At 34.7% G+C, this 22304-nt stretch overlaps 1 protein-coding gene and 1 pseudogene across 7 annotated transcripts in view; one reads left to right on the forward strand and one right to left on the reverse strand.

Moving 5' to 3' along the window:
• HDAC9 (histone deacetylase 9) overlaps positions 1-22304 on the forward strand; it is a 900368-nt gene that overhangs the window by 92314 nt on the left and 785750 nt on the right. The window lies entirely within an intron of this gene.
• LOC119470975 lies at positions 6403-6495 on the reverse strand (annotated as a pseudogene).

The raw sequence follows: 22304 nt of genomic DNA on the forward strand, positions 1-22304 counted from the left end.
GGGATAGGGACACACATGTACATGTATAGATGACTTGCCTTCGCCAAAAAGTATACAGATGTTTCTCAAGTTACAATGGGGCTGTATCCTGATATACACATTATTAGTCAAAAAATTGTAAGTATAAACTGGCTTATAAAAAGATCCCCAATATTGTAAGATAAAAGACATTAACCATAAGATTATGAAGCAAGAGGAAAATAATGACCAGAAAATAAGGAGTGGAAAAGCTTCTATAAAACTTTCTACACTGTCATTGTAATAGTTATTAAATAGTACATTGAAATAAAGATTGTTGCTTTTCTCTTTTCTTTTACCAATTTTCACTCTTATTAAGTAAAATTACTCAGTTTTTAAAATTGCTTGTGTTATTACAATATATATTTACAGTTTTTTTCTTCTCAGAAATGTTTGTCCCAAATTCCTTTTTTTAAATTGCTTTTTAGGTTTTGAGGGTACATGTGAAGAACATGCAAGATTGTTGGGCATTTGGGTTGGTTCTAAGTCTTTGCTATTGCAAACAGTGCCGCAATGAACATTTGTGTGCATGTATCCTTTTAATAAAATGATTTATAAGCCTTTGGATATATATCCAGTAATGGGATTGTTGGGTCAGATGCAATTTCTATTTCTAGGTCCTTGAGGAATCGCCACACTGTCTTCCACAATGGTTGAACTAATTTATGCTCCCACCAACAGTGTAAAAGTGTTCCTATTTCTCCACATCCTCTCCAGCATTTGTTATCTCCAGATTTTTTTAATGATTGCCATTCTAACTGGTGTGAGAGGGTATCTGAATGTAGTTTTGATTTGCATTTCTCTAAGGACCAGTGATGATGAGCATTTTTTCATGTGTTTGTTGGCCATATATGTCTTCTTTTGTAAAGTGTCTGTTCATATTCTTCACCCACTTTTGAATGGGCTTGTTTTTTTCTTGTAAATCTGTTTTAGTTCTTTGTAGATTCTGGATATTAGCCCTTTGTCAGATGCATAGACTGCAAAAATTTTTCCCCATTCTTTTAGTTGCTTATTCACTCTAATGATTGTTTCTTTTGCTGTGCGGAAGCTCTGGTGTTTAACTAGATCCCATTTGTCTATTTTGGCTTTTGTTACCAATGCTTTTGGTGTTTCAGTCATGAAGTCCTTGCCTATGTCTATGTCCTAGATGGTTTTGCCTTAATTTTCTTCTAGGGTTTTTATGGTGTTCAGTCTTTTTGTTTAAGTCTTTAATCCATCTGGAGTTAATTTTAGTGTAAGGTGTCAGGAAGGGGTTCAGTTTCTGCTTTCTGCACATGGCTAGCCAGTTTTCCCAGCATCATTTATTAAACAGGGAATCCTTTCCCCATTGCTTGTTTTTGTCAGGTTTGTCAAAGATCAGATTGTTGTAGATGTGTGGCATTGCCTCCAAGGGCTCTGTTCTGTTCCATTGGTCTATATCTCTGTTTTGGTACCAGTACCATGCTGTTTTAATTACTGTAGCCTTGTAGTATAGTTTGTAGTCAGGTAGTGTGATGCTTCCAGTTTTGTTCTTTTTGCTTAGAATTGATTTGTCTATGCAGGCTCTCTTTTGGTTCCATATGAAGTTTAAGGTGGTTTTTTCCAGTTCTGTGAAGAAGGTTATTGGTAGCTTGATTTAAAATATCTTATTAAAGATTTAAAATAGAATATTTTATTTTAAATATTTGAATATTTTAATTATTTTCATTTAAATAAAAATATCAAAATATTTTAAATACTTTGCCAAAATATTTTAATATTTAAATATTTTAAGTTAAATATTTTTATTTAAAAGGAATTTGGGACAAATAAAATTGCTGAGAAGAAAATATTATGTAGTAAATATTTAATTATTTTAAAATATTAAATATTAAGTATTTTTCTGAACTCACAGTCTAAAATAATTGCAAATGAAATAGTAGCATGCAATTGTTTTATTTATAAAAACAAGAAATCAAGACCTGTTTGCTATTGTACAAATTAGGCTCAGAAGTAAAGATGGATAGTTGTTTAATTGGAAGGTGAGGAAATCATTTTAAAACTAGTTAATAAAATGAAATTTTTAATTATACATTCTGAATGTGACCAAGTAATGTGAATACTAATTCATTCTTTCTTACCTTTCTGCATCCATCCATCCACCCTTGCATCCATCACCTGCAACGTATTTATTTAAATGCCCACTATATATAGTACAAGAATAGATGTGCATCCTTAAAATTTTGCTACATCCTTGATGATCACTGGGTAATCCTGACTTTCTCAAAGCTGAAGGAAACTAAAATGATTGTCTCACCATTCTACCTTGATTTACTTCAACATTCAAATACTGTTTTAATTCATATTGGTTTAATATTTTAAATATGCCTTCTCCATTAGTCTCCTGTTACTCATCATTATGAAAGATTTTTTGACAATTATAGTCATATTTTGGTGGTGAAATCAGCAGCTCCACTGTCTCAGTGGGTGGGATGATCTCCTCCTCCAAGTGGGATGGGCAAGGCTGGAATATGTGCTTTTAAGTAGCCCCCTGACCTGCTGCATTATACCAGTATTCAGGCATTAGTCGTCCATTATGCAAAGAGAGGTTGTTCGTGCTGTGTGTGTTGCACCTGCTCTTGGGGCTATTCTGTTTGTTGGTGGAGAGTGCCGTGCTGGCATACTCTTGAAGAGGCAGTTGGAGAGCCTCTCGTTGCCTTTGGTTCCTGGAAACTAGGTAGACTCACATTTAAATTCAATGTCCCTCACTTCCTGACTTTGTGATCTTAGACAAATTGTCATCTTTTACTTTTGTAAAGCATGGAGAATATTATTTATCTCATGGATTTCACCCACTATCAAAAGTTTACTTCCCTATCACCAATAATACTTGTTGAATACTATTAAGTGATAATACTTTTAGAATTACAGGCATCAAACTGTAGTTGACTTTTGAACAACACAGGGGTTAAGGGTGCCATCTCTACCCCCCAGTGGAAAATTCATGTACAACTTTTTGACTCCCTGAAAACTTACACCATTAGTAGCCTGCTGTTGACTAGAAGCCTTACTGATAACATAAACCACTGATTAACACTTTCTTTTATGTTGTATGTATTATATGCTGTATTCTTAAAGTAAGCTATACAAAAGAAAATGTTATTAAGAAAATCATAAGGAAGAGAGAATATATTGCCATTTATTATCTGTGTGGGTGAAGAAAAGTTACTTTACTTGACTGAGCTCAGTTTATTCATTAAATAATCTTTGCAGACCTGGTAAGCACTGGATGAAATAATGTAATAAGAAGGTTTTCTGCATAGTCTTATTGTTCTGTATCATAATTTAATCATGTTTCTTTACACTGTTTCTCAATTCCTGAAAGAATGATTTTAGAGGAACCTAGAGAACTCTCTTTAAATATCATTCTTGTTTCAAAGGTATTTCCTCATGGCAGGAAGTGATAAACACACATGGCACAGACAGCTAGTGACTGAAGAAGTTAATGGTGTCTGTTTTTCCTCCAGAATTAGTAGTTCAGAAATTAAAAATGTGGCTTACCAAGTTTGTAAACTACACAAAATTCTTTGATTACAAGATGACAATAAATTTAATTTTTTTTTGACATTTGTATTTCTTTGATACTTTTGAATTGAAATGTTTTTAAAACTTATACATTTGTGGCTTTATATTTTGTAAACTATATTGATTAAAATATCCAAATTCATTAATTTCTTCCTTGCCCTGTAAACTTGGAAACTGAGAAAAAATTTAGATTTATAAAGCATTTTGAAATCATTGACAGGCACAAATATTGTTAGATTCTATGTCAAGATTGTATTTCTGCCCTTGAGATGTTATTGGTGCTCTTTAAGCTATGATGAGAAGACATAAGGCCTTTTCCCAGCTATGTGCTAGAAACAAAAAAACCCAGTTGTGATTGTACAGTGTTGTTTGACTCAAAAGTCAACTCATTTTTCACCAGGCATTCCTGTCCATTCCTGGAAATGAGGTAGGATGAACCAGGGTGGGTGTCACAATAGAAGGCAGTTGTTTAAGAAAATCTGTAAGTGACAGCAAATGCTATTCTAGAAAGTTAAAATATATATATATTATATTATATATATATATATATATATATATATATATATATATATTTATTTCCAGAAACAAATCCTTTATATTTGGCAGGGAGAATGCAACTTCTGAGAAATGTCTTTCATTTAATTAAAATTAGATTGATGTGGCTTGCTGCTGCTGCATAATATCCTTCTGACTTTCGCTTAGCTATTATTGCCTGTAGTTTATAAAGATTCAAATGCACTTTATTATGGATAAAAGGGGGTTCCTTTGGTAGATGTTTAACTTTCATTGCAAAACCTCTTGTGCTCACTTATGTTGCCAGATTTGGTAATAGTCATGCACTCTGGGAAAATCACTGCTAAAGCTGTGGAGTGGGAGGGATCATAGGTATTAATTGTGAGGAGAAGGGAAGGTAAAGATGTTGTAGGGTTTATATCATTTCATTCCGGAATTTGCTTTGGAAATGTCATTAAGGAAATAGTATTTGGGAGTGGTAGCTGTTTTTAGATTGTTTCTAAGTAGAATCATAATTTTAATGAACTGCAAAGCAATCATCTAGTCCAGTGCTCATGAAAGCAATTTAGTAGGTTGCAATTCAATAATGGAATAGAATGGGCTACAATACAACATGCCAGAGTGCATACATATTGTAAGATTTAGTATTAATTTATGAGACTGCTTAAGTTTTATATGGATAAGCATGTTTATATGTGTGTGCGTGTGTGTGCATTGTATTTATTATGAAATGTATTTCTCAGTGTGAGTAATCTTTGAAAAAGCTTAAAAGCCACTGATTGAGTTTTTCTCTCATTTTACAGATGAGGAAACTGAAAGAGAATGGCTCCCATTTTATTTGAGTGGGACTCCTTGAGGCAGCTTATCTGTTATCTGGTCTCTCTTGTTAGAATCTGTTTAATTACCTATGTATCTTTTACAATTTTTCACCCATGCTTAAAAATTCCTGTATTTTTGTGACCAGAAATTGGATCAAAGATGCTGATTCTGGGGAGATCTCTGCTGAGTTTCTGAGTGCCATGTTAGGTTGGTAGTTGGTTCTTATAATACCAAGGGGAAAAGAACAAAGTATTTACAGCTCTCTCTCTCGAGATAAAAATCAGTTGTCTTAGGTAAAGTCAGGTGAAAAGGTGGAACAATAATGTAATACATTTCATCAATTGATACAAGGTAGTCATTATTAGCTTCTATCATTTGTTTCAGTTCAGTTCAACAAATACTTAATGAGCTCCTACTTTGTACCAGGTATTTTACCAGCCACTTGCTTCTTCCTTTATGGGAAATGAATTAGTCATACAATTAAATTGATCTCCCCCTTTGCTTGTGCTTTCCTTGTGATGTACAGGGAGATTTGCTGGGGTAAAAGGGGGTTTTGTTTATCAAAGATAAAAGAGAGGTAGCACCATGCTTTATAACACAACATACTACTTTGGAAATCTGTTATTCTTTATCTAGAAATGTTTCTAATACCTTGAACTGCACCTTTCACTCATTGGGAAGTCCTGCAATGATAAAGTTCACCTATAATAATTTTTTCTTTATTTGCTTTCATAACACATTAATTTTTATTGAACTTTCTCCTTGATGCTGTATATACAGTGTCAGTTCTACTTTGCAAGTTGATGGATTTTTTTTCTCTGACTACGTGAGGATCAAGGCAGAAAGGCCAAAGGGGCCTGCTTGCCATGTGAGGCTTTGTATTTCTCTCTTTTTTGTTTTTAAAGTATTTATGCAAAGCATATTATTCTGCTTCTACTTTGCTTCTTAATTGAGTATTGGCCATGTAACTTATTGCCTGAAACAGTTACCAGCATCAGGGAATAGTCCCCAAATGGCATCATGAGCCTGATTTTTCTTGATGGTTGTCACTGCAGAAAGGGACACCTGTTAGGTAGGTCCAAGGCAAAGAAAGGAGATGTATAAGCACAGCCTGATCTTATTAGTGGGTCTAGAAAAACTGCTTCTTTATTAAATGTCAGTTTTTTAAATCTTTGCTAATTATGATGACTCAACATGATATTTTGTAGTCATTTCTACTTGGCGTTCTTGTTTATTAGTAGTTTTGAACATTTTTCCAAGTCTCTGTAGGATTTTTTCCCCCAATTTGGAATTTCTGTTTGTGTCCTTTGCCTATTTTCCTTTTAGACTGTTCTCTTTTATTATTGATTTATAAGACTTTTTTCTATCTGATTGAATCTTTTTCATTGTGGTTAAATTTTACCATTTTAACACATTTTGAGTGTGCACTTTAGTGGCATTAAGTACATTCACATCATTTGCCACTCTTACCACTGTCCATCTCCAGCAGTTCCCCATTATCCCAAACTGAAAAATCCATGATAGGTGCTATGAAAATAGGCCTGAAGACCTCTTTCATTCTTAACAAGGGAGATGCTAACCTTTGCTTTTTTCCCACAACAATAGAAACGCTTCTTCGATGATCTAATCCGCTAATTATTTCTCTGGATGAAGTGCTGCCATGATGATCGCAACTTCATTTTAAAAATGTATTCATACATTAAATAAACAGGCAAACAGCTGTTCTCATATGACCATCTTACTGAGCAAATTCTGTTTTGTTTGGTCTTTATAGTTCTTCCACTTGTTATTTAATCTACTCGTGTTTGATGTTTTCCTTTCTTGCCAATGTGGTATTTCCAGCTGTGCATGGAAATTAATTTTCTATTTGAATAGACAATTCCAGGAAATTATCTATTAAGGTTATAGGAGGCAAAGAGAATGTTGCTTTATTGGTGTGTGTGTGTGTGTGTGTGTGTGTGTGTGTGTGTGGTGTTCTTGGCATGTTGATTTAAGATGATCAGTTTATTTTTTGTTTTTAACTAATATTATTTAAATAAAACAAAATTTGTCACTGGTCACAAAAGCTGTCAATGATAGAAAGTATGGGGCACTGAAAACATATTCTCTATCTGAAACAACAATTCTAAATGGATCACCCATGGACTCTGAAACCCTTTTTGGAGAACAGAAAAAAAAAGTGTATATCTTTGTGTATCTGACAGATTCTGTGGAACCTCAAAACCTAAGATTTCCATATTTTTATCTAAAACCCTAGTTGAGGTGCATTTTGGAATCAAGAATTTATCAGATTTTAAAAAGGGAGTATGATTTTAAAAATGTATTAGGTTTTCAAAAGGACTATATACCCCCATATTACCTGTCACCTTTAATGGCATCTGGGATGGCCCCTGTAATAAAAAAAAATTTCTGCAGTGAAATTCATATATCTTAAATGAGATAAACAAAAACATTAAATAGCCTCATATCTGTGTAGGTCAATTTTTGCTGCCAGATGAGTTGAGGTTTGTTGCCGAACAATTTCTGAAAAATCTTTTGTTCTTTAGTATCAGGGATAAGGGACAAACACAATTTCACCTATACTCTAGGGGGTCCCACTGTCTTTGGTCAGAAGTGGTTTGGCTTCATGTTCCAGTTGGGCCTGCTTCTCCTCAGCCCTACTCAATTCATGGACTTAGCATTTTCACTGTTATAGACATTTTTGCTTCTGGGGTTCTGCACCTGTCACTCAGTGATTCCTCTGATGAGTTTAATCCTCTTGTTTTGCAGCCATATTGTACATGGGCCCTCATTCTTTATACTCAATATGTTTGCCATTGTGTGTAAATGTTTCCTCATAGCGGGAACACATATATTATGTTCATCATCATCCCTATTCCTTTGCATTGGTTATTCTCAATACTTGAAATGCCTTTTTCTCTCTTCTTCCTGTTAATTTATTCTCTACCACATCATTCTACCAGGATAACCTATTTTATCCCTTTGTTATATTCTCTATATTCCTTTAAAGCCTTGTGTCTACCACTGTTTTAGCATGCCTTACATTCCTCCATAATTATTTGAATATTTATCCGTCTCTTACATAAGACTGCAGGTTTCTTGAGAGTAATATCTCTTTACATGTGCATTGCCTTGCTCAGTGCCTGCGACATCACAGATTCAAAGCTTTTCAGCCCAAGAAGAATAGAAGATGTACATTTGGAGGCAGTGGGGTAAGACTGGAGACACAAGAAAGAGGGATATACAATCTTAATAATAGAGAACAAGACAGAATAGTGTAGAGGAACAGTGGTTTTGTTTATATGCACATGACGATTATGAAATTAAATGATATATATGGTTTGGAAGGTGAAGCTTCAGACAAACTTGGGCAAATGGATGAGATTGGGATGGGGTATGCAAAGAACAATGTACAGTGCTTTGAGAGAAGGAAGTATGTTGAGGGGAGAATAGGCATTGGTGGCTGATGAGATATTTAAGCTATTGGCAAGTTATAAAGAAGTTCTAAATTATGAGAGTGATAGAAGAAAAAGGTCAGCAGGCCAAACGGTGCTGGATTATATAAAGCAATATATTATTAGAAAAAGAATTGGATCTATTCAGAGTAAGGTGTCATTATAAGTTAAGGAGTAGAACAGAGATGGTAAGATAAAAAGTATTTCTGAAAATAAATGTGTCCACAGCATACCCAGTGATGCCTGAACTAACGGTTGTAGGGGTGTGGGGCTGAGTTGCTTTATATCATAAGGACCTAAACTGAAAAGAAAGTAGTGAGACTGGAGAAAAGGGTATGAAACTTTTGAAAAATAAAACCATAGTGTGTTAGTTAATTTCTTGTGTCAACTGGACTGGGCCACAGGTTGCCCAGATATTTGGTCAAACATTACTTTGAGTGATTCTGTGAGGTTGATTTTAAATGAGATTAACATTTTAATCAGTAGACTGTATAAAGAAGATTGTCCCCTGTAATGGGGATAGGCCTCATCCAATTAGCTGGAGGTCTGAATAGAGCAAAAGACTGACCTCTCTTATTAAAAGAGAATTCTCTTGCCTGACAGCCTTTAAATTGGGGCATTGACCCTCACTGGTTCTTCAGTAGCCTGCTGGCTTCTGACTCTAAACTGGGAACTCAGCTCTGCCACTTTTGGACTTGCCAGACCCCTTAATCGCGTGAGACAATTCCTTATAATCAGTCTCCCTTTCTCTCTCTCTCTCTCTGGAGAACCCTGACTAATACACATAATATGTGGAGACTGACTAGCTATGGGAGCCATAGGAGGTGAGGAAGGAATTAATGATTACTTAGGAATAAGAATGGAGAAATTGAAAAGAGCGGTCAATTTTGAGGGAAAATATATTTGGTTTTGATTTTGTTGACTTTGAAGTGATATTGGAGATTCAAGTGAAATTACTGTAAGCAGCTGTAGTGAGGTAGGTAGCTTGTTTTGGTTAGGCTGGATGTTGCATCTTGGAATCATCTACAAGTATGGTAAAAGAAATTATATGACAGAACAGAGTTCACAGGGGAATGAGAGAGACAAGCATAGGCAAGGATTTGACTGAGGTTCTTCAGGTGGGAATTGTGGGACTACAGGAGAAAGATGAGACAGTATATAAAAATATAATTGGTGACAGTTCTATTAACATTGGTTTGTCAGACCCTTGCACCTTAACATAAGCTCCACGAAACCAACAATTTACTCAGTCCTCTTTTTCTAGCTTTAAGTGTTGTACTTCAGATACTTGAGATCTCTAGACATTGTTTTTTCTTCATTTTCTCTTGAGACAGAGCCTTCTAAAGGAAAACTGAAGCAGGAATTAGGATTTCTTTGCTGTAATCTTGACTTTGCAGTTAGATAGATATAGAGAATGAGGTTTGACATTTTAATTCCTAGGATTTTGACTTCCATTTTCAACAATAAGAAGACTGGATTAAGAATTTCTAGGATTCCTTACGACTCAAAGGTTATGGAGAAAAATATCTATATGCTAAAAATTGTTCTAAGCTCCAAAAATGGCCTTGAGTAACTTCAGAAAATAAACATTACAGCAAATCATCTTTTATACCTCTTTTTTGGATGTTGTATTAATTTAATATCAATCAAAATATAATAGATTAAATAAATCAAACACATAATCTTGTCTAGAAGCAGCTTTGGGCTAAAAATTTTCTTCACAAAATTTTAAAGTTGTGATTTTTTAAAAAAATCCCTTATAGAAGACCTAACCCTACTTTATATAGCATTAAATTAATATAACTGTAAAAATGAAAATAATATGTAAGCAGCATTTGTTCTTTTAATATCAACACCATAAAGCAGTTTTGTTTCTTATGGAAATTTTATTCTATTACAAATCTTCCAACTCTAAAATCTTCTCATAGGGTTGATTATGTAATTTAAAACAAAGGGAGGAATCAGTGGCTCAAATGGTCCTGTGTTTACTGTACTTCTTTCAAAATTCTCTTGCACCTCCTTGTATGTTTCTAGATATGTTAACATCACATAATCTCACAATATCCATTTTTAATTTATGCAAGGGTACTTTCTGTTTTGAGTAGCACATTCTTCTAGGCTATATCCAATGTCAGTTTGGAGTATTTGATTAATATGTGATGGCTAAATTATAGATAGTTAACATTTTTTCCTAATTGTACAATTTGAATTATGGTGAATTTCCAAAAATAGTTTGGAGAAACTATGAACTCTATTTTTAAAATGTGCATGTATGTTGATATAATGTATTTGATATAGAAACTTTAAACAGTTAGGAATAGATATCATGAACTTTAATTCAAAGGCATTAAACTATTAGCACTAATAACCAACAATTTTTTAAATCAAATAGAACATATTATGCCCCAGGATTGTGTGTTGTATTAGATATTGGTTATCATTATAATTGTCTCACTTTCTGGTGTGCAAGGGTACTCTCCATGACAATTCTTCATCATTTATCACCTACAATGTAAAATTTCCATCTGGAAACAATCTGCCTTGAACTACAAAAGTGCTGATTTTGCTTTCTGTCATTTAAGGTTTTTTTTCTTTCTTTTTATTTTAAATTTGCTTTAGAGCTTCTTTATTGAGGACAACTAACAGTTAAGAATTTTCTTTGAGAATAGTGTCACAGCAGGAATCAGACATAGACTTTTCAGATACAGTTCTGTCTGCAAAGTAAAGCTAGAAACATTACTGATTTATGATAGAGATAATTTAAAATTATTTTTATTTTCCACAGATTCTAATTTCTGGATTTCTTATGAAGTTAAATAATTTATCCTTGGATTCATTTTATTTTTGTTTATTTAGAAGGCATTTAGCCATTCATATTGATCAGCAGATTTCTTAGTTTCGTTTGTATAATGTAATGTGTTACAAAAACACAGAGATCCACTTGTATTGTTTGCTCTGCAATCTGATATATAAGAAATTAAAATAGGACTGATGTGGTGGCTCATGCCTGTAATCCTAGTGCTTTGGTAAGCCAAGGCAGAGGATTGCTTGAGTCCAGGGGTTTGCAACCAGTCTGGGCAACACAGTGTGACCCTCTTTTTCACAAAAAGTAAAAAATTAGTTGTGTGTGGTAGCATGCTAAAGTTCCAACACTTTGGGAGGCTGAGGCAGGAGGGTTGCTTGAGGCCAGGGCTTCAAGACCAGCCTGGGCAATATAGTGCAGTCACGTGTCCACAAAAAAAAAAAAAAAAGAACGATTAAAAAAAAAAAAAAAAAAAAAAAAAAAAAAAAGGTTGTGCTTAGTGTTGCACATCTGTAGTTCTTGCCACTCAAGAGGCTGAGATGGGAGGGAGGATTGCTTGAGGCCAGGAATTTGAGGCTGCAGTGAGTTATGATAACACCGCTGCCCTCCAGCTTGGGTGACAGAATGAGGCTCTGTTTCTGAAACAAAAAACAAACAAAAAATAAAGAGAGAGAGTAAAATAATAAGATGTATATATTTAGAAACGTTAAAAAAAAGCAAGAATAAAACTTTTGTGACAACTTTGCTCCATTTCTAAGTCATACTAATGACTGCTTTGCTTCTTAGTAATTTTCCATTTGTAACATTTTATACCTGGATACACAAATGTAATGCAATTGAACAAGAAAACAATTATATGTCTGCTGGAAATAATGTACTTATCTCATTGAAATAATTGACTTGTTTAAAAATACATAGAAGTTTTAGTTCTGTTCAGACTGCAGTTACCTGTAATTTGTAATGAATTTCCAGGAAGAATTAAAATCTTCTGATGTAATTGAATCAGTAGTTGAATCCACTGATTGTGAATAATAAATTTCCTTGCATAATTCCCCTCTCATATAAATCTCCATTTGGAGCCATTTTAGATTTAAGAGGTTTTTTTCAATATTCTATGAGTTTTGGCTGGATCTTTGGAAAACTTCACTCAAAGGCTGTATCTTCCAGTGAAAGCTTCATGTTGACTTGTGGGTTCTGTGTCAGTGGAATGTTTCAGTACTTTTTGGCCTGGCTCAAATGTTTCTTGGCATTTTCTATGGAGTTTGGCCCAACCCATCTATACAGTATCACATTGGATTCCAGATAAACCCTAAAAGCCGTAATTCATCTGCAAGCTAATATGGGACTTTATTGGGGTTTGGTATAGACTAACACCATCAAGCTGTTGGGCGTTCAGTATTATTAATCATATTTCTAAGGACATATCCATCTGAAAAATAATACAAAGAGAAGCTACTTTTCCTTTAGCCCAGCACTTATTTTTCTCTTTTCACAGAGGTCAACGTCCTATTTTAATTCAATATTGTAGTTTTTTTTTTCCCCCTCAGCAGTTTCTAAACTTATTGCAGATCAACAGCTTTTTCTTTTTTCTTAAAGTGAGATGGCTCTGGCTCTTGGCTGACTTCAGTCTTGTGATGTGGGACTGATGTGCGTTTTCATTTTTCACTTTGAAGGTGCTGCCAACGCTAGTTAATTTTAGTTATACCATCATAGAATGCTGGAGCCTGTAGGTGCCCTAGAAATGGTTTGGTACAGCCTCCTCGTTTTACACATAAGGGGAGCCAGGCCCAGTTCCTTAGTTCTCACAGGAAGCTATGACACTGTTAGGATGGAACTCACGTCTGCCTCGCAACAGAGCTGGTCTCTGGAAGTCTATCCAGCTGCGAAAGATCCACTCCCCGTTCCCAGTCTCAGATTTTGTAACTCTGGATAGTTTTCTTCTTTTCCTTAAAGCTTTTTAAATATAGCTCCCCATATGTCATATTAATTTGGGAAACCAGCCAACAAATTAGTTTTACATTTGTTGGGATTCTAGGTTATCTATGATACCATTCTCTTTGTATTCTGAGTCACTGATAAATAAATACAGGAAGGAGAAAGAGATCAAAATAATAGCTTTATTACAAACAATGTTAGATTTTAGAACACAGAGTAGACCCAAGGCTGAAGCCAGCTTCTTATGCCTTTCACAGTCCCCTATCGAACTTAGCCATTCAGTCATAGAGAAGTGTGGAAGTGCAAGTTCCTGGTCCAACCCTCAGCTTCAGGGCCTACCGTAAGTCAGGACTAGCTAAGCAGCCCCATGCCCACCCATAAGAAGCAGAGTCCTTTAGTGGCCCACCTTCTAGTGAGTGTCTTTCTCTTTCCTTCTTGTCTCTTGCTTTAGATTCCCGTTTCACACCAGTATTCTGAAAGCAACATTCTTGTATTTCTTTTCCTTGTAAGATGAATTATTTTCCCATTATCCTCCTGAATAGAGTTGAAAAAGCAAAGGTAGCAAAATCAGCCTAGGCAACTGATTCTTCACGATAGAGGAAAATAAATGAAGAGTTAGATAGCTGGTAATGGGAGATAGCACCATGGGAATGTGCTCAGAATACTTCCCAGTAATGGAAGATAAATACTTTTTCCAGTTCTCTTCTGACCAGGCTATTGTTCTCACAGTTTTAAGGAAGACTTTTCCCTCTGTATTTACCTTCTTTGTTTAATCTCTAGACCTCTGCCAGCACCCACCATTGTATTTTAATAAATACATTCTCAACCATCTAAAGGTGTATTCAAATGATCTTGTTTTGCTTTCATTTTCCTGTGACTTTGAATTAAGTAAAATTTCAGATCACAGAACTCTCTTAGTAATTTTAGTTGACCCATATAGGCAGGTTTCTACTAGGTTTCACTATTACATTTTTTTCCAGATATTTTTCCAATGATTATCTCTCTTTTTAATCTTCTATATTAGCTTTTAAGATATTTACTCATGAGAGCCCAGGGAATATTTAAGTTTCCTTCATATTAGTGAATGTTTTTCTTCAGATTTCTTGCCTTGTGGAGTATGTTGCACAGACAGTTGTACTTAATTCAGAGGTAAATGAAAAGTAATTTACAGTTCTAATATTTTTGATACTCATACCTTCTCCTTCACTGTTGTTATGCTTGCAGGTTTCACTTCCTTTTAGTAGGTTGAAGTCCATTTAGATTTAAAAAAAAGTACAGAATTGCAGACTAGTAGATTTAAGAGTTTATGTATTACAATTTAAGATATTCAGATTTAAGGTGTTTGAGTAGCATACTTGGAGTTGCAATCATGATTATTAAGATGATTTCTTTCTGCAGGAGCAGCTTAAATAGACTTCTCTTGAATCACCATAATGTTTTTGCTTCGTGGGCATATGAAGTATCTGTTACAGTGGAATCTGAGAGAGGGCATATAGAAAATAGCATAGAAGTTGTCACCGTATGCCTGGAATGATGCTCAAGTGGTTGCCGCACGCTCAGGAGCCATTTGCCTGGGTTGAAATTCAGCTCTTCATCCTTTTGTTTCAGTTTGCTCATCCGCACAATGGGCATACTAATTAAGAGATCTACCTTGAAAGTTCTTATGATGATTAAATGGATGACTACATGTAAAACAGTTTAAATGAGTGTCTGAATATTATATATGCTTTATAAATGTGAGCTGTTAAACAGTCCTGACATGCCTAGTTACATGAATAGATGAAGGTTCTTCTGTATTTTCAAGTGGTCTCAGTACACTATTATTTAGGAAAAATGTACTAAAAAGATATTTCCTGGCTGACATTTTTAAAGGTGAACTGTGCATTAAAAGATTGTGAGTCTTTAATTTTGAATAAATTTAATATTAGTAAATACTGGCTCCTTTGGTAGTCTATGTGAAATACGAGAATTTCAGGCACTTTATTTCCCACAGCCAAAGTGTGTATATTGTCTTCATTATTGGCATTGATTTTGGCATTTTGATTTTTAAATTATTTTGTGCAGTTTTCACAATTGCTCTGATTAGAAGGGAAGTATTGAGGAAGTAGTCGTGCAGTTATTGACAGATCTTAAGAAGCATAAAATGGTTGGGTATTTTGGAGGAGTGTAGGATAATATAATACCCAGAGGCATAACATTCCAGTTAGAAAATTTCATCATATAATGTGTTTATATGTATTCGGCATATGTGGGTAGGCAAATTTCATCATGGAAGGAATAGTGAAGGGGAAGTTTTGGGAGAGCCTACAAGTTTTACTCTAGTTTGTATAATAATTAGCTCAGCTACATAAATGCCAGGAAAATAATTAGAATAGCAGATTATGTTGAATGCCTAAAGAAATATGTTTAACAACTTTTAATTTTCTTTCCTCCCACACATGACTTCCTAGTTTGTTTCTGGCACACCAGATGTGTCTCAACACAGTGGCTGCTCTGGTGGAGTTCTTTGAACACCGGTGATTGTGGCAGAACAAATTTTCTCCTTTTGGTTACATTTAATAAAAGTCAAAGTAGAAGGAACACTGTATTTTGGAGGTAAAGTGATAGAGATACAGGAGGTAGCCTGCCTTTTTTCCAAACCTATCCATCAATGTTTTGAAAGCTCATATTAAATCGTGTGTCCACATGGTGAGAATAAACAAACAAAAGCTGATTGTAACCTTCTTGCTTTTCCTAGTGAGACATCAGTGGGCTACTATTGGGCAGACAAACAAAGTAGGACCTAGATTAGTGGGGAAAGGTAAAAAAAAAAAAAATAGTGTTAGTGAGTTTTTAAAATAATACTTATATTTTCTATTTTCCAGCTTCATTCAATGGGCCAATTAATTTGCTGTTTTTAGCTTAAAATCAGCTTTTGCCCTTGGTCTCCCTGGAGAAAATGCATTTTGTAGGCATTTTTGTTTTGCCCTTCATATATTTACTGTATTAATTTTCTCATTCTTTCTTAGCTTTTTCTCAATTTAAATGCCAGAGCAAGTTCCACACCACTGACATAGTAATTTCTCTCAAAGGAATTGGTTTTGTTTTTAGGCTTTGGCCTCATCTGTGATGATTTCATGTGTCCCTAATTTTGAACATCTACTGCCAGTAATTTGTATAATAATAACTAACAATTTTTTCTCTCCGTTTTTAATTGGAGAAGAAACAGTGTCACATCAGAAAGGAACTGTGCCTCAATATACCAACTTGTATAATTTTTTCAGTTCCTTTCAGTTTCAGATCAGATCGATTTCAATTTATATTGTCCATTACAGGCATTATACTTTTTAAAAAAATTGTACTTTAGGTTCTGGGGTTCATGTGCAGATCATGCAGGATTGTTGTCTAGGTACATACATGGCAAGGTGGTTTGCTGCCTTCATCCCCCCATCACCTGTATCTGGTATTTCTCCCCTCATTATCCCTCCCCACCCTTCCCACTCCCACTGTCCCTCGCCTACGCCCCCTCACTGACCGCAGTGTGTGATGCTCCCCTACCTGTGTCCACGTGTTCTAATTGTTCAACACCCATCTATGAGTGATAACATATGGTGTTTGGTTTTCTGTTCTTTTGTCAGTTTGCCGACAATGATGGTTTCCAGATTCATCCATGTCCCTATGAAGAACACAAACTCATTATTTTTTATGGCTGCATAGTATTCCATGGTGTATATGTGCCACATTTTCTTTATCTAGTCTATTGATGATGGACATTTGGGTTGGTTCCAGGTCTTTGCTATTGTAAACAGTGCTGCAGTGAACATACGTGCACATGTGTCTTTATACTAGAACAATTTATAATTCTTTGGATATATACCCAATAATGGGATTGCTGAGCCAAATAAATGATATTTCTATTTCTATGTCATTGAGGAATCGCCACACTGTCTTCCACAATGGTTGAACTAATTTACACTCCCACCAACAGTGTGAAAGTGTTCCTGTTTCTCCATGTCCTCTCCAGCATCTATTGTCTCCAGATTTTTTAATGATTGCCATTCTAACTGGTGTGAGATAGTATCTCAGTGTGGTTTTGATTTGCATTTCTCTAATGACCAGTGTTGATGAGCATTTTTTCATGTTTGTTGGCTTCATTGATGTCATCTTTTGTAAAGTGTCTGTTCATATCATTCACCCACTTTTGAATGTGTTTTTGTTTTCTTGTAAATCTGTTTTACTTCTTTGTAGTTTCTGTATATTAGTTCTTTGTCAGATGCATAGATTGCAAAAATTTTTTCCCATTCTGTTGGCTGCTGGTTTGCTCTAATGATTGTTTCCTTTGCTGTACAGAAGCTCTGGAGTTTGATTAGATCCCATTTGTCTATTTTGGCTTCTGTTGCCATTGCTTTTGGTGTTTTAGCCATGAAGTCCTTGCCTATGCCTATGTCCTGAATGGTTTTGCCTAGGTTTTCTTCTAGGATTTTTATGGTGTTAGGCCTTATGTTTAAGTCTTTAATCTAACTGGAGTTAATTTTAGTGTAAGGTGTCAGGAAGGGGTCTAGTTTCTGCTTTCTGCACATGGCTAGCCAGTTTTCCCAACACCATTTATTAAACAGGGAATCTTTTCCCCATTGCTTGTTTTTCTCAGGTTTGTCAAAGATCAGATGATTGTAGATGTGTGATGTTGCTTCTGATGCCTCTGTTCTTACTTTTTAATGACTTTATGATTTTCCTTCAGGAGTGGTTGTTTGATAATCTGTAGTTTACTTAATAATTCCCATGATGTTAAAGACCTCAATTTATAAAGTTTTGCTATTACAAATTATATCACCACAAGCATCTCTTTGAATCAGCCTTTTTTTTTTTTTGAGTTATTTACTCAGTTTAAAATTTCTGACCTGATAATTATTAGGTTAAAGGCTTGCATATCTGTATGGATCAAAGGATGTAGATTTTAACAAATGGCTTTTGAAGTGCTTTGCCAAATTGCTTTCTAATATAAATATATAAATTGTTAACAATAATGTATGGGTTTCTCAGTTTCATTTTTTGAGACTCTGAACAGTGATGGATAATTGTTTTTTTAAAGAACTTTTTGTATTTATTCAATATATATAAAATGGTACTTCAGTGTTGTTTCAGTTTGCATTGCTTTGGTAAATAATATGCTTGTTTGTTCTTTTTTTCTTTATGTGTACTTAGTGATTTAATTTCTTGTTGTGCACGTCCATGTTTTCGAGGTATTTTTCTTCTAGATTTTCTGTTGTTCTATCAGATTGTTTATCCCTTGTAACATACAAATCAACCTTTTATCTCTTGTGTTTGATAAACATATTTCTGCAATATGTTGTTTTAAATTTTATCATGACTATTACTTTTCTTAGTGTTAAAGAGCAAACTGTTATAAAATTTGTATTATTTTGTTTCCTTTATTGACTCTAGATTTGAAAGTTGTTATTGGCCAGGTGTGGTGGCACATGCCTGTAATCCCAGCACTTTGGGAGGCCAAGGTGGGCAGATCATCTGAGGTTGAGAGTTTGAGACCAGCCTAATCAACATGGAGAAACCATGTCTCTACTAAATAAAATACAAAATTAGCCAGGCGTGGTGGCACATGCTTGTAATCCCAGCTACTGTGGTGGGTAAGGAGGAGAATTGCCTGAACCTGGTAGGTGGAGGTTGTACTGAACTGAAATCAAGCCATTACACTCCAGCTTGGGCAAGAAGAGCAAAACTCAGCCTCAAAAAAAAAAAAAAAAAAAAAAGTTGTCATTTTACAAAAAGTGTTCAATTCTATTTTATGCTAATTTTTTATGAACTAAGTTATGTATATGTGTGTGTGTATAAACACACACATATATATATGCACAAATACACATAGGAAGTTGGAGACCTTAGTATTATAATAATGCACAGCATAAATTTTGATCAATTTTTTTCCTCAAATTACTAGCTGGTTATGTCAGCCTCATTGATTACCTAGCTTTCTGTCTTCTCCTCACCAATTGCTTTAAATTTCCCCTTTATCATATTATTACGTCCTAACATATAAGTAGATATTTTACTGGACTTTACTTTTTTATTCGCTGATATATTTCAAATTAGATATAAACATATTTTTAAAATTTAATTATTTAAATTATTAATGCTTGATAATATGCTTTAAAATCTAGTAGGTTTAGGTCTTTTTTTCACAAAACATTGAGCTTCCCCTATGTGACAAAGCGTAAATATGGAAATTAAAATTAAACAATTTTCCACTCATAGCAGTCGAAGACTTGCTGGAAAAACAGACATATGAAATATAATTATACCATAATGCTACAAAACCAGAATGCAGAGGTTAACAAAGAACTGATAGCGCAGAGGTGACAGTATATTTTTACCTTTTTTCCCTATATTTTCTAGTTCTAATGAAAGTTTAATTTAATTTTCTAATTTATTATATCTACAAAGTAACTTGAAAAAATGTGATTGTTTTAAGCCTATAATCTTCTCCTTCAGGGTTATTTTCTGTCTATCTTTTTAATTTTCTAATTAAATTCTGTAGTTTTCCTTAATATTAAACACTGGTTAGAAAATTTTCAAATTAAACATATGAATCTTGTGGGTATCATTTGTGACAGTCTACAAGTAACTCAGCGTTTGATTTATTTCTTTAAAGATGTCTACATTTTGGGTTTAACATTCACAGAGAAAACCGGAGCCCATACTTTTTTATCTTTCTTTATTGAATGTGGGGTCAAATACCTTTGGGATTTGGTAAGAAATATTACACACGGATACAAATGTAGAAATGTCATTGAGATTATTTTTTGAGTAGTAACTTTTAATAGTTGAAATTTTGAATACTTGTTTTTGAAATGACTGATAGGCCAATGAAAAATTTGTGTGCCAAGAAGGCTATATTTTTATGAAAACCTGATTGAAATTACAGAAAACAATCTGTGTTTTATAGTCGTGAAACCTGTGACTGATTGTTTTTGGAATGTGCATTATAATTTCCATCACTGCAGCTGTTAATTAGCAACAAGGAGGGGATTAAAGGCGTTAAGGAGTTTTGGAAAATAAAATTTAAACATTCATCAAATAGTAATCATTTCTGGAATTCTGTTTATATCAGTTTCATAAACCTGACTATTAAAATGCAGAATAAGTTTATTCCATTATTTCAGTTTCTAAACTGTATGTTATTTAAAAATATGTTTGTATTTACAAATTAGGTCAGGAGTAAGCAGGGTCTCAGTGACGTAAATAAATCCCAATGGAAGATTGTCTTTGGACTTTCTCTTTTGTGTAATTCTTTTTATATACAAGATCCTTGGCTAAGATCCCATTATACAAAAGAAAAGGTGGGGGTCTGGGGGAGGATGAATATTCTCAGAGAAATTCAGCCCTTCAATTACTTGATTATTCTTGTAGTTGCAGGAAATTAAAGAATAATGAGTTTGTTTCCTATGTGAATCATAAAAAATAATACGGGTGTACACAGGGCCATTGACTTAAATAAATGGATGGCCCTTAAAAAAGTCTCCTTTTGAAGGAGTACATAATGCTTTTTGAGGACACACTGAAATTGTGCTGGTAATCCAAGTTCCAAGTCTTTAAAGTTACTTTAAGTGCAAGAAGAGGAGTGACAGCAACTTGATAATAAATGTAGTAGTAATGTTTATCTTATTTATTTATGTATTGCCTAATTCAAAAAAATGATTTGAGATATCTCTTCTTTTTATTTTTTCTTGAGACAAGTTCTCATTTGGTTGCCCAGGCTAGAGTGCTATGGTGCCATTTTGGCTCACAGCAACCCCTGCCTCCTGGGTTCAAGTGATTATCCAGCCCCAGGCTCCTAAGTAGCTGGGGATTTTTTTTTTTTTTTTGAGATGAATTTATGCCATGTTGCCCAGGTTGGTCTTGAACTCCTGAACTCAAAGCAATCTGCATGCCTCGGCCAGCTCATGCTGGCATTATAGGCATGAGCCACTGCACCTGGCCCTGATTTGAAATATCTTATAAGAACATCTTCAACTTAATAATGAGAAAATGTATATAGAAGAAAAGATACGTTATCTGGAAAAGTATAAATAAGTAGGAAGTCCTAACTGGAAACAAGAAAATAAATATTTTAGGATCCATGTAATTTTGTTTTGATTCAATATTTTTATTTACATATTTTAAATAAAGATAGGTTCTCACTCCATCATCCAGGCTGGAGTGCAGTGGTACAATCATAGCTCACAGAACTCCTGGGCTCAAGCTGTCCTCTCACCTCATCTGCCCAAAGAGTCATTGTTTTTTGTTTTTTATTTTTTTTTATCCTGAGCTTTTTAGTAGCCAAAATGAAAAGAGTCCTGTGGCATAGAAGGATAGATAACATGTCATGTCTTTTGCCACACACACACACGTATATGAATACATACATGCACATGCATACACACATGCTCTCTCTCTCTCATTTATTTATTATTAGATTTTTATATTTATTTATTTATTTATTTTTGAGACAGAGTTTCACTCTCGTTGCCCAGGCTGGAGTGCAATGGCATGATCTCGGCTCACCTCAACCTCTGCCTCCCAGGTCCAAGTGATTCTCCTGCCTCAGCCTCCTGCATAGCTGGGCTTACAGGCATGTGCCACCATGCCTGGCCAATTTTGTACTTTTAGTAGAGACAGGGTTTCTCCATGTTGGTCAGCCTGGTCTCGAACTCCTGACATCAGGTGGTCCGTCTACCTTGACCTCTCAAAGTGCTGGGATTACAGGTGTGAGCCACCATGCCCAGCCTATGTGTATTATTTTTTTAAAGCAAATTGCTTTCATGTTCCTTAGGAGTAGCACAGCAATGTGAATCTCTAATTTCTAAAATAAATTTATCTTGTGTGTGCTTAGTAGGACTTCCTTTCAAAGAACTATCTTACCTGTGGTGATTTCAGACTAACCTGTTCAGTTCTTCTATTTGAAAGACAAATTCAAATGCTTATAGTTACCCAGATGACCTCCTTCACATTTTCTACCTCATCCTAGCTACCACTTCTCCCTTAACATCATCTGCAACAAACAAAACAACAACCCCCCAAATCTGAAGCCAATTTTAACTTATGGGATGGACCTAGTTATTTGTATCCAGAATGTCTGAGAGTATCTTTTTTTTTTCTTTCTTTTGAGTCAGGGTCTCACTTTGTCACCCAGCCTGGATTGTAGTGGCGTGAACAAGGATCAAGCAGCCTCCAACTAACTCCCGGGC

The sequence above is a fragment of the Cebus imitator genome, unplaced genomic scaffold, assembly GCF_001604975.1.
Source record: "Cebus imitator isolate Cc_AM_T3 unplaced genomic scaffold, Cebus_imitator-1.0 Scaffold45, whole genome shotgun sequence".
NCBI lineage: Eukaryota > Metazoa > Chordata > Mammalia > Primates > Cebidae > Cebus > Cebus imitator.